General features: G+C 37.0%; 1 protein-coding gene across 1 annotated transcript in view; it reads left to right on the forward strand.

Moving 5' to 3' along the window:
- The first annotated feature begins 11,075 nt into the window (after positions 1 to 11,075).
- Positions 11,076 to 17,611, forward strand: part of EPHA7 (EPH receptor A7) — a 525,357-nt gene continuing 518,821 nt past the window's right edge. The window contains exon 1 of the mRNA XM_055535462.1: positions 11,076 to 11,842. The gene's annotated coding sequence lies outside the window, so the exon portion shown is untranslated. The remainder of the gene's footprint in view (positions 11,843 to 17,611) is intronic.

The raw sequence follows: 17,611 nt of genomic DNA on the forward strand, positions 1-17,611 counted from the left end.
CTTCCTCTCATTATTTTCCCTACGTATACTCTTACAGTTTCTGAAAAGAAAACTGAGTTAATATATTGGGTTAATGTTATTCTTTCCCTCTCCCTCCCATGTAGGATGAAAACAAAATTTGGTTTATTTTCAACACAGAAATGCAGAGACTACATTAACTGTTTATTGTGGGGGTTTTTGTATTTAGCTCTAGTACTCACAGGTTTTCACTTATATTAATTCTCAGTCTTTTGCATAAAAAAGAAATAAAACAATACTGACTGACATAGACACTATCAAAATAAATTTATAGTTACCTCCCCAAGGTGTACAGAGGATATGATCTATTAGGACTTTTGTACTAAGACTTTTGGCATTCTCCATTTGTAGTAGTTGACTTCAAAGATTATTTCATAAATCGCTATCCTAAGGCACCTATGTAAAATGTTTTATAATACCTTGGTTGGATCATCAGTCAAGACATAGTTTATGACATGATGAGGTAGAATCAAAATGAAAAAAAAAAGAAAAAAAATTAAAGCTAAGGGATTTTTGGTTTATAATATACTGATCCTTAATGATTATTCAAAGAAAACCATCTATGTACAAATGAGAAATTTTTGTTTCTATCCCACAGCAAGGGGGGAAATACACACATATATATGTGGGATTAAATGTTATGTTTAATAATAATAAAAACTACAATAATAATAATAATAATAAAAACTACAAACAACAGGTCCTACTGTATAGCACAGAGATCCATACTTAGCACCCTATTATAAATCATAATGAAAAAGAATATTAAAAAACAATGCATATACAAATATAACTGAAGCACTTTGCTGTACAGCAGAAATTAACATAATATTATAAATCAACATTATTTAAAACAAAAACTCACAGTTACTTATTGATTTTAATACTCAATTTCCTTGCATTACATGACAATGTAATCTGCTGTATAATACTTTACAAACTTATTGAAAGTATAAAGTGAAACAATGTGCTTGAAAGAACTATGAAAATCAAAAGCAACATGTACTGAGAAGATGGCATCATTAATTCACTGGTAGTGCTGGCAAGTGAGGATATATGAATAGCATCTGTGTCTGCCTTTTATTGTTGTTTCGTCTCTAAGTCAGACTCTTTGTGACCCCATGGACTGTAGCCTGCCAGGCTCTTCTGTATGTGGGATTTTCCAGGGAAGAAAACTGTGGTGAGTTGTCTGACTTTTAAGGGCTGTCACACAGTGGAAGAATCAGATCTATAGGATGTCATGGGTAAATCAGGAGGGAGGTCTCACCTTCCTTGGAACATAGTGGAAAACTACACAGAAGAGATAATATCTGGACTTGATATTGGAGGTAAAGTTAGGGTTCTTTCAAGTGAAGAAAAAAGGAAACAGTATTCTGCACAGAGGGAACAATAGGTACCCATACAGATAAGCAAGAAAAATCATAATAAACTCATCAAACTTGTGGCTGAATGGGAGAATCGAAGATAGCTGTAGGTGGCTGACCGAAAAACTGATGTATTAGGATCATTTATGTGTTAGTGTGATGAGTCAAGATTTCATTGCCTAGTTGTTTGGAGACTCTAGGGTTTTATTTACTTATTTATTTATTACTGAAGTGTGGTGGATTTACCACATTATATTAGTTTCAGTGTATGACAGAATGATTCAGTACTTTTACAGATTATGCTCCATTAAAATTTTCACAAGATAATGGCTATAATTCCCTGTATTTATATCCTTGTTGCTTATCTATTTTATACATAGTAGTTTGTACCGCTTAATCATGTACCCCTGTCTTGCCTTTCCTCTCTCCTAGAAAGAGAGAGGTTACCTACTGATAACCCCTAGTTTGGAAACACTGGGGTGAGAAAGCTCTTGAATTTTTAGAATGGAAAGTGTGTAATAAAATGTATATTAAAAAAAAAAAAGTAATCTCAAGTCAGCAGTGTGGACCTGTTATGGAAAGGATTGGTAAACAGACTAGAAAGAAAAATGGCTACAAATGTATTACAATTATCCAGAAAGAAAGGGCTAACAATCCATGTTAATTGACTGTACTACATGGTGAAGGATAAGCTGCAGAGTAACAGAAGTAGTGACATGTCACTACCTTTGACATTGTATTAAGGATTTTGATATATAACTTTTTTGATAATAAAATGGGAGTAATTCTCTAAACATGGACTTAAACTCTACCAGAATGAAAAGTATGTATTCCTCTATTGTGGTTCTCTGCAAAGTTTGCCAGTAAGTAGTTTGTTTCTGACTTGACCCTCTTCCTCACAGTATATAAAGCATTCTCAAAACATGTAAAACAGATGCAAGCTAGCAATCCTTTCCCTTTAGTAATTTCTGAGATGAGATATGGAAGATTTAGGAAAATTCCACTGTGCCCCTCTCCCCTTCTTATCACACTCTCATTTGAACAGCATTGTCAAGTCCTGGGATTTCAGCAAGGGTCCTTCCTACATGATTGGTGATGCGGTCGTGAATCACCATGACATGCATCTCCCGAGTGTCTCCTTTTTCACTCAGTTCACTGATATACTTTGCTCAAGGGTGCAAATGTTCATGGTAAAAACTTACTTATCTCTTTCTCTTTGTTTAATGCATGATCTTAAAATGCCTGCATCATTGCTGTCTGGACAGTTCATACTCTAACCTCCAATGAGGCAGGAATTGAGCTTAATTAATTCCCGTTTATAACAGTACTGCCTTCTAAAAATACAGACATTTAATAAATGTTTTGGTGATAATGGAATAATTTATCTCTTCTAAGGAGCATCCCTTTCAACTGAACCAAGAACAGCATACACTGTACTGGTTTAGGGAGGATAAATGTAAGTCCATGACAGTTAAAAATGATAGGAGGAATAAAAACTCATCCATCTGCCTAATGACTAAATTTCAGTGGTGAAGATTTGATAATTCTAGTGAAGTTGTTAGTGGAAGAGCCTTTTAGTTTAACACATTTTAAAAATTCAGGGGAGTCTGACTGCTTGTACTAGCTCAGTAGTGTCAAGCCAATTTAGGCAACCTCAGTGAACTCAGGAAAAGGACACGACCTGTATTTTCACTTCAAAACAAAAGAAAACATGATTTGTTTCTGTTTAAATTAGTTCAAACTTAGTTCAAATTTTTCCAATATGGTATCCAAATCACAGAATTTAAGCTTGTCCTTATACACATATACACACAGACGTACACACAGGTATGTGTGTATGTGTATATATATATATATACACACATATATACTTTACACATATATAAACATATATACATGTATATGGAGAAGGCGATGGCACCCCACTCCAGTACTCTTGGCTGGAAAATCCCATGGACGGAGGAGCCTGGTGGGCTGCAGCCTATAGGGTCGCTAAGAGTCGGACACGACTGAGCAACTTCACTTTCACTTTTTACTTTCATGCATTGGAGAAGGAAATGGCAACCCACTCCAGTGTTCTTGCCTGGAGAATCCCAGGGACAGGGAGCCTGGTGGGCTGCCATCTATGGAGTCGCACAGAGTCGGACACAACTGAAGTGTCTTAGCAGTAGCACACGTATATACATACATATATTTATAAATATACACATGTATAAAATATATATGTATATCATATCATTTTTATGTGTTATTACTTGAAAAGATCATTATATTCAACTTCTTGCATCAAAAAGCTTCTTATCAACTGACATAGATGTATAGCTGAATTAAAATAAGCTTTTATTTATAGAAATTTAAGAATTAGGTTGTTTTTTATTGATTTAGGTGTGTATGGATTGATATGTGTGTATGTGTTTAATACCTACAAAAATTGACCCATGCAGTTCCTAGAGCTGCTGCTGCTGCTAAGTTGCTTCAGTCTTGTCCGACTCTGTGCGACTCCAGAAACGGCAGCCCACCAGGCTCCCCCGTCCCTAGGATTCTCCAGGCAAGAACACTGGAGTGGGTTGTCATTGCCTTCTCCATTGCATGAAAGTGAAAAGTGAAAGTGAAGTCGCTCAGTCGTGTCTGACTTTTAGCAACCCCGTGGACTGCAGCCTACCAGGCTTCTCCGTCCATGGGATTTTCTAGGCAAGAGTACTGGAGTGGGATGCCATTGCCTTCTCCAAGTTCCTAGAGACTGCTTGCTAAAAACTTGGCTGATTGGTTGACTTCTTTTCATAGTCACATAACCAGTTCAGTTCAGTTCAGTCTCTCAGTCATGTCTGACTCTTTGTGACCCCATGAATTGCAGCACGCCGGGCCTCCCTGTCCATCACCAATTCCCGGAGTTCACTCAAACTCACATCCATCTAATCGGTGATGCCACCCAACCATCTCATCCTCTGTCGTCCCCTTTTCCTCCTGCTCCCAATCCCTCCCAGCATCAGGGGATGACATTTCCAATGAGTCAACTCTTCTTATGAGGTGGCCAAAGTACTGGAGTTTCAGCTTTAGCATCAGTCCTTCTAAAGAACACCCAGGATTGATCTCCTTTAGAATGGACTGGTTGGATCTCCTTGCAGTCCAAGGGACTCTCAAGAGTCTTCTCCAACACCACAGTTCAAAAGCATCAATTCTTCGATGCTCAGCTTTCTTCACAGTCCAACTTTCACATCCATACATGACCACTGGAAAAACCATAACCTTGGCTAGATGGACCTTTGTTGGCAGAGTAATGTCTCTGCTTTTTAATATCCTATTTAGGCTGGTCATAACTTTCCTTCCAAGGAGTAAGCGTCTTTTAATTTCATGGCTGCAATCACCATCTGCCATGATTTTGGAGCCCCAAAACATAAAGTCTGACACTTCTTCCACTGTTTCCCCATCTATTTCCCATGAAGTGGTGGGACCAGATGCCATGATCTTAGTTTTCTGAATGTTGAGCTTTAAGCCAACTTTTTCACTCTCCTCTTTCACTTTCATCAGTACTAAGATTTAAAAAAAAAAAAAAAAAAATCTTAAAATGAAGCAAAACAGATTTGTAAAAGGAAATTTCTCATCCTCACCAGAACACATTTTTCATATCTGTTCTATTTAGGTTAACATGTATTGTCAAACAACAGGAAAATTAAAAGTATAATAAAACCTTGTGTCCTAGTCTGTTGAGTAATTTCTTCTTGTTCTGCCCCCAGAGCAAGAGAAGTGCATTGGTTATTTCAAAGACTTAGAAAAAGCATTATCTGAGTATTTTCAAATAAAGCTTATTAAAGCACATTGTTTCCAGCCAAGCCTATTAAAGCCACCATTGTGATTATACTATATTCCTTACTAACATGTAATACAAATTCAGTTTACTCCTTTTGCTGCAGTTATTGTGGTAGATGGTGATTTCTTAAAAAGAAACAATATACTCAAGTCAGTAGTTTTTAGTATGCATCAGAAATAGGATAGTTAGAATTTCATTTATATAATTTTAAATCATGGAGTTGATTTTGTAGATACCACTGAAATACTTATTTAAGGGACACACTCTTATTTTAGAAAATGTAGTTCCCATTTTATCATTTATATTTATGTTCCAGTAAACTTGCTTTCTCCTTTGATTTAATTTTATCCACTGAAAAATTGCCTCTGATGTGTTTTGCATTTCCCTCCTCCCTCCAGATCTGTCCTTACGTGTTTCACCACCAGCAGATTTACTCTGATGTTGTTCGCAATTTCTGCCACCAGAGAAAGTTGTGGATTTTTCCCCTCCCTGTGGCTGCCTTGCAAAGGTTTAAGGGAAGCTGAGCTACATTTCAGTTCAAAGTGACACTTCTGTCCAGTTAAGCTTCATATTTATTTCTTTGAAAATTTAATTTTTGTGCCTAAAAATAAATAACCATTGTTAGTTTATATTGACATTTTGAGACATCTGAGACAATAGTAAATAGACATTTACTATTCCTCAGAGTATTTCCCTTGAGTTAACAGTTTTTATTTATATGCTTGATTTTTAAAGGTTTATTGAATTCATAATTAAATGTATTATGTCTTTGAGCCAAATGACTTTAAAAGTATGTACATCTAGTTTTATATTGCTAATCAATAGAAAAACATTCAAAATACAGTGTTGAATCTTCTCCACTAAGGGGCCTCTTTGGATCTAAGGGCTGCAACCTCTGACAGAAAATTTGAATTACTTTGACACTGCTTTTCCTATTTGTGAGGGTAGGATCAAAAGTACTTGCACTTTAATGCCTTAAACTCATTTAAGAGAAAGATATTGACTTCCTATTATATTTCTACACTTGTAATAAAAACATTGCTATAATAAAATTAAAAATGGTTATAAGAATTTACCAAATATTTTCTGGGTGTCAGACATTATGATAAGGTTTGCATCAGGAAGAATAGGATAGGCTATGCTATTGTAGAACAATCCTCGAGTCACCTCTAATGTTCAGCATGAGTCAGCATGACAGTCTTAGCTGAAGGAGGCCCCTTTTCCATGTATGTCTCCATAAAGCTTCCAGCAGGCAAGAAGAGATGTGGCAAATCTTAACTGGCCTTTCTGAAGGCTTCTGTATGCGACTTTTTTCTGTCCAACTTTCAAAGCAAGTCACTAGGCCATGCCTAAATCCAAAGGTGGTAGAAAGTGTAATCCTATTATACATCAAGAAGAAACAGAATATGTGAGAGCAGCCCTAAAATTGGGAGAGTCTTCTACAATTCACAAATCAGCTTCTCTAATAAACCCTAGGACTTTCTGCTAGCTCTGTCAAGCTCTGTTTCCTTACTTTGCTTTATTTTCTTAAAAGTAATTTTATGGCAAAACCAATACAATATTGTAAAGTAATTAGCCTCCAAAAAATAAAAAGAAAAGAAAAAGAAGTAATTTTAAATATATGAACTCTTATAGTTTGTTCCAAAAGTGTGGATATGGATAGATATGAATAATCAATAGCTAGAATGTACTCTCAATGAGGACAAGAACTTTGTCTACTTTTTCCTTTCTTCCTCTACCCTTTTCTTCCTATCCTTTCTTTTTTCTTCTTAACTTTATGGTCAATACCTTCAATAGCACCTGCCACATAATAAATATAAGAATGAATGAATTATATGCATTTTACAAATAAATAAGCTGAATCTTAGAGATGTTAAGTAACTTAAGTAAGATAATATAACCATGAGTTGCAGAGCTATGATTCTGAACCCAAGGTTTAAACACTCAACTGTAATAGCTCCTGTGCTCGATGATTTCTTGCCTGGAGAATCACAGGGACTGCGGAGCCTGGTGGGCTGCCGTCTATGGGGTCGCACAGAGTCGGACATGACTGAAGCAACTTAGGAGCAGCAGCAGCATGAAAAGTTTTTATAAGAGAAACATAGACAGATTACTATGAAAATAAAAGAGTAAAATCTCACCATCAGATATAGCATGTTTGAAGCTGATGAAAAATGGTAGGAAGGAAGGTTTCATGGAGGCTGTATTAGATTTCCAGTGAGATCTCGAAAATATGTTTACTACTTTTTTTGAAATAACTTCTTAGAGTTTCTGCTATGAACTAGGCATGAGCTAGCTTTTAAGGATATTGTTATTGTTCAGACACTATGTCTGACTCTTTGCAATCCCATGGGCTGCAGCACACCATGGTTCCTTGCCCACTGTTTCCCAGAGTTTGCTCAAACTCATGTCCATTGAGTCAATGATGCCATCCAACCATCTCATCCTCTGTCACCCCCTTCTCCTCCTGCCCTGTCTTTCCCAGCATAAGGATCTTTTCCAAAGAACTGGCTTATTGCATCAGGTGGCCAAGGTATTGGAACTTCAACATTAGTCCTTCCAATGAATATTCAGGGTTTATTTCCTTAGTATTGACTGGTTTGATCTCCTTGCAGCCCAAGGAACTATAAGGATATAGAAATACTCCAAAGAGGAAAGACAAACTTTGTCCTTGTAGTGCCTCTAATCTCATGAGTTATGTGCCAGACACACAGCCAAAAGACACTTCTCAGTGAGAGGCTGATGGTCCTGTCTGCAGTTTTTGGAGGAACAGGTGTGGGTGAGGAAGGGGAGTTTCTACATGGTCAAGTGAGCAGATGTTGACAGGACTACACCCTGCACAAATGTCTTTGGGAGCTATTGACACCAAAGGCTGTCCCAGCTCATGATTGTGGCACAAGAAGAAACAGGGTCTGGGTCCCTGCTGTATTTCTTCTTCCTTCTTTACTAAAGTACCCCCAATCCTGTCCCAGCTCATGATTGTGGCACAAGAAGAAACAGGGTCTGGGTCCCTGCTGTATTTCTTCTTCCTTCTTTACTAAAGTACCCCCAATCATATTCTTCCACATTGCTTTACAGGCAGAGTCAGATAAAAGAAAAAACACTACTTGTCATAAGACAGACTTTGGGCAGGGACTCAGAAAGAAAATACTTAAACTATCAGTCTTCTGTACTTATAAGAATGTGAAATTTGACTCTTCCTAAATAAATGGGCAAAGTGTTTTACTTATCAATAACTATATTGATTAACTTCTGAGTTCAGGGCACAACATTTTAGTTAGGGGCCAGTGGATGGTACGAGAATGGTACATAATAATACATTTAGACATTCTCAACTGAAAGTAAGTGGTAAAGACACAAAGTCTACTGACATCCAGAGGAAAGAGTGACATCCATGGGATACGTTGAATGCTGATTGTGGTCAGTAAAGCAGCACTTTCCAGACAACTAGATAAGGAGTTATCAAAGTGGGAGTTATCTCATTGAGGATTATTCTTGGCTGCCTATAATATTTATTGTTGTTCAGTCATTCAGTTGTGTTCAAGTCTTTGCAACCCAATAAACTGCAGCATGCCAGGCTTCCCTGTCCTTCACTATCTCCCAGAGTTTGCTCAAACTCGTGTCCACTGAGTCAATGATGCCATCCAGTCATTTTATTCTCTGTCATCCCCTTCTCCTCCTGTCCTCAATCTTTCCCAGCATCAGAAAAATATAGAGCCCTCAAATCACAGTGTCTTTAAAAAAGATAGATTTTCTTTATCTCACTAAAAAACATCCATAGGTATGTGGTAGAATATGATGTGGTATTTCCCCAGGATTCTCTTTTTTGTTCTGTTATTTATTCTGGAAAAAAAAATGCTGCATACTCAAAGGAGTAGAATTCCAGAGTTAAGTAAAGGAATTATTTATAGAAGTGTTAAAACGGTTAAGAGTAGCAAAAGAGAATGTTGAAGATACCAAGGACGAGCAACAGGGGGACTCCAACATATCCTTAAGCTGCTCCAGAAAGTTAGAGCTGTGGCCATACGAAGAGGAGCTGTGACCTTAGAAAGAGGAACACAGCTGCTGCTAAAGACCAGCTCAGCAGAGAGGAAGTATAGGGAATGAATAAATAATCAATTTCCCATTGACATTTTATTGCCTCCCATTGGCCAAACACAACCAGAAGCTACAGAGCAAGGAAGCCCAGGGAGATACTTTCAGCTTCTCAGAGCACAGAACAGGGGATATAAAAGTAAAGAATTGAACCAGAAGAACAAACAGAAAAATCAACACAATTCCCCACTCAGCATTCTGTTCTTTTTTTTTTTTTTTCCATTTTGGGCAGCTGGAGTCACAAAATTACTTGGTGTCTCATCATTAAGTGTTAAGAGTTTACCAGGACCCAATTGTATGGCAGAAGCTACTTTTCAAATTGAGTTTATAACTGGTGGCAGAATAGGTTATGAATTTAATTAAAATCCAAGAGATCTCCACTATTACTCTCATATGTGGATTTATCAGACACCTCACAAAGTATCTCCATGTATCACAGTCCCTTTCAAGACCATTGTCCCTGCCAGGTCCTAAGCCTAGACATGCTGTGTAGCCTTCTCTTGCTTTGGGCCGAGTCATATCATAACCTTAAAGATTACCTGGTAAACATAACAAAACAATATGCCCAAATAATTTGCACATTTGCTTCAAAATCTGAAGTTAATCAACTGTTATGCCTATTTGGGCAGTATTGAAAAATGCAGCAATTTGTTTTTTCACTTTAAGAGAGAATCCCTAGATATTCCCCACCTGAGAAACCCCAAGAAACTTCATAGATTTTGCCAGCCTGAATGCATCAAAATTTTGGTTGCTTGTTACTCTCTTTTTACTTGTTTCAATTAGCATAATGTAATGGATCAGCATGTAGTCTATAGAAAACTACAAGCAAACAAATAAAGACAATTCCTTCATATTAGATTATGACAGTGGAGAAGGCAATGGTACCCCACTCCAGTACTCCTGCCTGGAAATCCCATGGATGGAGGAGCCTGGTAGGCTGCAGTCCATGTTGTTGCTACGAGGCCGATACGACTGAGCGACTTCACTTTCACTTTTCACTTTCATGCATTGGAGAAGGAAATGGCAACCCACTCCAGTGTTCTTGCCTGGAGAATCCCAGGGATGGGGGAGCCTGGTGGGTTGTAATCTATGGGGTCACACAGAGTCAGACATGACTGAAGTGACTTAGCAGCAGCAGCAGATTATGACAGAGAGCAAAAGAATTATCACAGAACAGAAAAAAAAAAAAAAGATGGCAAATAATGTGACTGTTGCTGACAAGTGAAGACAATCTGTTTCTGATTTTCAAGTGTATTTTTAAGGTGATAGCATACCAGGGCCTAGGGCTTCTTCACGTGCTCCAGTGTAGACATCATGTCCAGAGCAACAGACGCAATTTTATTTTCTGATTGTTATAAAGACTTTTATAATCCATAATCACTTTCTAAGATATTTCTAAGTTTGTAGTAGGCAAACAAAAAAATTAAATGGCTAGAAAATAGAAATACCCACTCCATTATCTCTAGGTCCTTGGTAGTGGCAGCAATGTCTGCAATACCCACCAGGAATGCGGTATTGCTTTTGATTTGTTAACTTTTGATTTAGTATTTTAGGGGAGAATGCCACAACAGGAAATTATATAGACCATTTCTACAATAATAGCCCTCATTCCTTAGCACAGAAAACCAATGTGAGGACTGTGTCAGTCGCTAAGTATATATATTCACTCCAAAATATTTCAGGACTAGGGAAATAACAGGAGAAATAATCCCAAAGGATTTGGTGTTAAAATTGGCTTTGCCAAGATTTCCTCTCTCACCTGATCTCCATTAGCTCCTAATTGGACCAGAGGCCCACATGGTTCCACTCAGAGCCAGCATCTAATAATCACATAAGGTCTGGCTATTTGCTTTTTCCCAGTCACATTATTAAGGGATAATAGCCTTCAGAGAGGACTTGGAGGAAGATTCACAGTAAAGGGTTGAGGCCATTTTGGAGGATTTTTCTTCAAAGAGGGCTGGTCTCCCTGCCAGTCATTCTGACTCTCTGAGATAGTTTATATTTTAGAATTGAATGAGAGACAGTGAACCTCACTACAGTATTTCAAGTCTTAATTTTACTCAGCAGACCTGGAATGTTCTGCTTATAAGTCAAACAGCACATTAAGAGGTTGCCCAGCTATTTCAGTCACAGAGCCCTGGGAATAATTAGCCACAGCTATAGACCTCTGTGGCTGATTAGGGTAATTGTGCCCACTACAGCTAAAGGTTACATGCTAGCACCTGACCTCACCATGCTGGGATCTCATTTGTGCTGGGGAGCCTAGTGCCATGGCAGCAGACTCACTTTCTTCCTGAGCTCAGAGAGAGCAGCCGCCGTAGCGCTGGTAGCTCTTGTCGCGAATTCTGGTGTTCCATGGACTCCTTTGTGCATTAGTGAAGAGAATTTCCTGCAAGCTGACAGTCATCTTTGTATGGAAGCAGTTCCTCATGGAGGAGGCCCTGACTGTCTGTACCATGCTTGGATCTAATTCTCATTTGGGGAATGGTGTCAACAAGGAATCTTGGGAGTGGAGACTGAAGAGAACCAGCATCTTCTCGTGAGATATCTCCACCAGGTAACATGATTTTGTTTATTTTTGTATTGTTTTTCTGTTTTCAGTGTGATAGAAAACAAGTCGAGTGCTTGGAGAGGGAGGAAGTTAGGAGGGTTCAAATTCTCACGCCCGCTGGTGTCTATTTGAACCCAAGCTACATCTCAGGTCATTGGTTATCCCCACTGCCACTGTTAACTTATCATTAAGAGATCTGTAGGAATGTGCAGTGTAGTTTTATAAATCTGCACCAACTTTCACAATCTGTCTATCCCCATATACATAGTGTCTGAGTCCGGGGAGCTGATAAATATTGGTCATTCGGGATGTAGTAAAAACGTATGAGCTGTAGCTTAAGAAAGGCTTGAGTTTAGAGCCTTCCTCTATTAGAACCTCTAGCTATACATCTAGTTATCTTTGTTTTATTGTTAAAATTTGGGTGTTGTTTTTTATCTATGTTTAATGTGAGGAATAAATGAGAGGACATATATAATGTTCCTTATGAAAGCGCTGCTCATTATGAATTTCTGTTTCCATCATTCCCTTTATTTTCTTTCCTCTCCCTTTTACCTACTTCAGTGTAATTTATAAAATAGTACTGCTATAGTCCCCACTTCACCTCAAGAATTCGAAACTTTCTAAATTCCCTGCCTTTAACAAGCTAAAAAATGCCAGTGACACCATTGTATGTCTTTGTAGTATCCCTTACAGAAAATATTAGAGAAAATAGTAATAAAGCATTCCGAACACCTTGGGAAAATAATAACTCAAATATTTATGCAGAATTTTATAACACTGGCTATGTAAACAAAATGAAAACAAGTTTTATAAGTCATAAATACTGCACATTTCAATTCTGATAATTTTAAGGACACTGTTTACCAAATATAAAATAGGAGTTGGAAATCTATAAGAATTGCAATAACTGAGTCTCTGTTCTGTGCCCTTTGAAGGCTAGTGCTAAATCTGATAGGTGCTTTTTAACTTCCTGTTAATATTTCCTCACTAATCATTTGTAAAGAATTAACAGTGCCAGAGGGGAAGTTTTTTTTTTCTTTTTTCTTATTCTTATTTACTATACAAACAGCCATTTGTTTGCTTTCAGTTTTATTCAGTGATTCCAAATTGGTCAATAAAATGCTAATGATTGCCAACATACTATATTTCTCACTGGGAGATCATCATTTAATTCTAACAAATGCCAGTTGGATACTTGTTAAAACAGCAGGAACTAATTCATATATTCGAGCTAAATAAATAAAGTTTGATTGCATATTTGTTCCACTCCGCTTTGATGACTAGCACTGTTAGAGAGGTGCTTCGTACAAATTACCCTGGAAAAGCCTGATAACCAAATCTCAGTGATAAAACTGACATGTTAACAGTGCGGCTAAATATCATTTTGTTGGTGTCGCTGTAAATGGGTGTTAGCCCTTGAAAGTCACATTCTGAAATTCTGGGGCAGGTTTATTACACCTGGAAAAGCCCCATAATAGAGACCTGCAGAAACTTATCAATATTTTCCATAAAGTCTCTGTGTGTCAGCCTATCCACTCCCAATTAAAAAATCCTGCTAAGACTAAGGATAATCCTAGAACATTATACGATGAATTTTAATCGCCTAAACATAAAAGTGAGTTGAGGGAAATGCTTAAAGTTCACTTTAAAATAGACTTTCATTGGTCCTCTTCTTGAAGCTTCTTTTGATTTCTTGAGAAAATTTACACTCTCAAATATTCATTTTTGAATAGGTTTCTAGTAAAACATTTGTCAGGTTTTTTTTTAAATTTCATGTAACTTTTCTAAAAATTTTTAATTGAAGGATAATTGCTTTATAATGTCATGTTGGTTTCTGCCATATGACAACTTGAATCAGCCATGAGCATACATATGTCTCCTCCCTCTTGTACATCCCTCCCACCCTACCCCATCCCAACCCTATAGGTTGTCACAGAGCACCGAGTTGAACTCTCAGGACTTGCTTTTGGGAAATATGACCACTGTCTTATTTGTGATTAGCTCATGTGACATTCTAACGTGATCTTCCTGTTTGCTCTTTTCATATGGTTAACAAAGTGTCTGTGTTTACCCAACTAGGGTCTTATTTTGTGGTTTAATTTCACAATAGTCAAGACTGTATGGAAAACCAAAAGCTCAGTTGGCTTATCTTGATGTTTTGCAAAATATCATATAAGAAACAAATTATGTGTAACTTTAATTTTTAAAGTTTAATTTCTTTAAAAGTTATTAGGATCACAGCAGAGTCAAAAGTTAAGTGACAGCTTATGAACCTTTTATTCAGAGTTGAAAAGAAACAACTAAACAATTAAAATTCTGTAATTTTAATAAGTCCAATAAGGACATGGAATGATGCTGATTGCTGATTTATTTTATGTTTATAATTACCAAATAACTGTCTTTCGGTAACCTTCCTTCTCAAATATCACTAATATTCAGAGAGAAGATTTTTAAGCAGGTTCTCTAATGCAGATTCATGTTGAACAGTACTTTTGCCTGAAGACTTTTGTGTTTGTTAGAGATGGAAGTTTCTAATGTCAAAATGATAATTCAGAGTAAGTGTACAAAACTTTACACAGAGCTGTCCTTGACATAGCAGGAAGCAGATTACAAAGATTTTAAAGTCATAATACACTGAAAAAAGGCTCTAACACTTCTTTATTGTATCTGTTAATTTTCTATTATTGCTAAGAGTATTTGATTATTTTTAAATTCCAAAGTGCAAATGTCAGCCAGGTTATCACATCCATCTCCTTCTATGTAGAATGATTTACCTCAACTGATGTGACTGGCCAGATCATACTTATGGCATGATGTACATTACTATGTTACTAATTAAAGATCTAAGTTATTCAAATATAAAATCATTGTTTAACATGTATTTGTGTACATAATCATTATAAATCACTCTTATTCAAATCATTGGCATAATTTGAAGGCGAGAATATTGAGCTATAATTTTAATATTGTCTTAACAACAGAAGTGATTCTGAAATCAAGTTGAACCAGGAATCCTGGTGGCTCAGACCGTAAAGAATCTGCCTGTGATGCAGGAGAACCAGGTTCAATCCCTAAGTTAGGAAGATCCTCCACAGAATGGCTACACACTCCAGTATTCTTACTTGGAGAATTCCATGGACAGGAGCCTGGTGGACAATAGTCCATGGGATCACAAAGACTCAAACACAACTGTGTGACTCACACTTTCACTTTATTTCTTTCAGAAACCATTAAAGTTTCTAAATGGAAAAAAAATGAGAACAGGCAATATTAAAGTGAATAAGAGAAATAGAAAACCTTAAGAGAAAAATTAAAAGAGTAAAATCTGAGAAATGTTTATTAAAATGTAATAGCTAACAAATGTGTATTGAACATTTGGTGTATGCAGAACACCATGTTTATCCTAGGTCAATAATGAGTTCCTTACCCTGTGGACAGACATGCCTAAGAGATAGTCATTTATCAATGCATTAACAGTTTAGTTGTTACTCTGTAGGGTTGAGAAGAGAAAAAAAGATCACTTTTTACTTGATGTCTAGGTAGTGAAAAGTTAAAAGAAAAAGATATAATGCAGGTTATTTGTTCAGCCCACATAGAGACTCAGAGGCTGGGCTCTACCATATGCTGTGTTTATGTACCCATGTGCTGAGAGCTGCTTTATACTTTAAAGTAGCTGCCGTTTGTTGAGTACCTACTATGCGCAGACACAATGTTCAGTGTTTCGTATGTAATAGCAATTTTCAAAACCAGTTTTGGGTGTGCCTATTTTATAACAGATGATTCCCAAGTCAGAGAATTAAACAAATTACCTGAATTTACACAGCTAGTGAAGGGATGAGTCAAACAGGAAATATTTGTGACCCTACAGTTGATACATTTTCTGATAAATTTCAAAGCCACCTTCAGAGCATTATGATGTTGATGGAAAAAATTCACCATCAAGGTGTTGAGTGAATCTGTACTTTTAATCTCATCATGTTGCTCAATACGCCCATCCACACTTTGAGTTGACCAATTATATTCCAATACACTTAAATGAAATCTTCTTCATTTCTTCAGACATAAATCATTATGGTAATGTAACAGGATAATCGCTAACTGTGCTCCTTTTTATCTACACTTTCACTTTTTCCTGGGATTTAAGAGCACCTTTAAAACAGTAGTTTATTGGTGTTTAAAATCTCAGTGATACAAGTGAGTCTGTGATAAGCATGAAAATTGCTTCCACCTAATTGTAGTTCATAATTTCATTTTCCTTTTGCTCTCATTCCAAAGAAAATTTTATACAAATTAAAAAATCTAGTTCACCTAAGACACTTTATTAGAAATTAAAATCACCTGGGCTCAAACTGACCAGACTAGATTTGTGGTGCTAAAGGATATAAATAGCTACAAAATGTTGATGCTATAATTAAAGGGAGATAATAGAGCAAATATCAAAGGTGCCTTGAAAACAGGTAGTATCTATTTTGCATGAGGAAAAAAAAAATATGTGCCAGTCCTTAGTAGATAGTGGTGAATAAAATGGATACAGTTCCCAAACATGTGGAGCTTACAGACATGAAACAGAGAACACAAATATGAGTATACTACAGCATATCATGGGACTTCCCAAGTGGTGCTAGTGGTAAAGAACCCATTTGCCAATGCAGGGGAGGAGACATAAAAGCACAGGTTCAATCTCTGGGTCAGGAAGTTCCTCTGGAGAAAGAAATGGTAACCCACTCCAGTATTTTTGCTAGAGAATCCCATGGACAGAGGAACCTGGTGGGCTTCAAGCCCATGGGGTTGCAAGAGTTGGACACGACTTAGCAACTAAACAACCACCATCACAACATATGATAGTGCTAGGAAGGTAAGAAAAGAATGCTAAGAAAAATGAGGTAAGATTGAGATATTAAAGAAAAACTCATAGAAAATATTATTTCAGGTAAGCACTGGAGGGTAAGTTAGAATATACAGGTGAAAAATGGGAAGGGAAGTGCTCTAGATAGACCCTCTAGTGCAAAATGTTTTGGCACATCTAAGGAACTGAAATATCTGTTGGAATATTGCAACCCAGGCAGAAACTAGAGCACGATATTTAAATAAGCAATGGCCAGACTTTAGACTTTAGGACTATCATGTGAAGAAGACTACATTATGGTAAGGGAAAGACATTAAGGGTTTTAATCATGGGATTGAGATCATTCAATTTAGTTATAGTGGGATCACAATTTGATTAAAACAACATTAAAAATGTGCATAAAGACATATGAATTATGTTGCTTATTTGTAGGTTCTTATATTTATCTTTAATTTACCCCTATCTTTTACCAATGAATCAGCAGAGGGTGGAAATAGCTATATTCTTCATTCTGCATAAAGTTTAATCAGACATGATAGTTCCCTTGTTTAATCTTTCTTGAATAAAAACACCCTTTCTCTCATCAGACTTCCCTCCCTACTCCCTGACTCTCCCCAAGGTGTCTTTTGGATATTTCCAAGGTATTGGAGAGCTAGGTTGGTATCATGCAGTTGGGAATTGGTAAAGAAAGTGATTTTCAGATTCTCCTGTTTCTGTGGCTTCTCCTTCCCTCCCTCTCCCCCACACTCTGCTTCCGATCCCCCAATCAGAAAAGGGAAGTTTTCAGGTTACTTCCCCTCTGTCAAATCCTCCTAGCACCAGGAAGCAGCACTCATTGCCACACACGGAAGGAGAGCTTTTTTTTCAATAGGAAAGACAGGAAAAAGAGTCCTTGCCCCATATAAAGATGAAGATGAAGGAATTAAGAT

This window comes from Bubalus kerabau, chromosome 9, assembly GCF_029407905.1.
Source record: "Bubalus kerabau isolate K-KA32 ecotype Philippines breed swamp buffalo chromosome 9, PCC_UOA_SB_1v2, whole genome shotgun sequence".
NCBI classification, from domain to species: domain Eukaryota; kingdom Metazoa; phylum Chordata; class Mammalia; order Artiodactyla; family Bovidae; genus Bubalus; species Bubalus kerabau.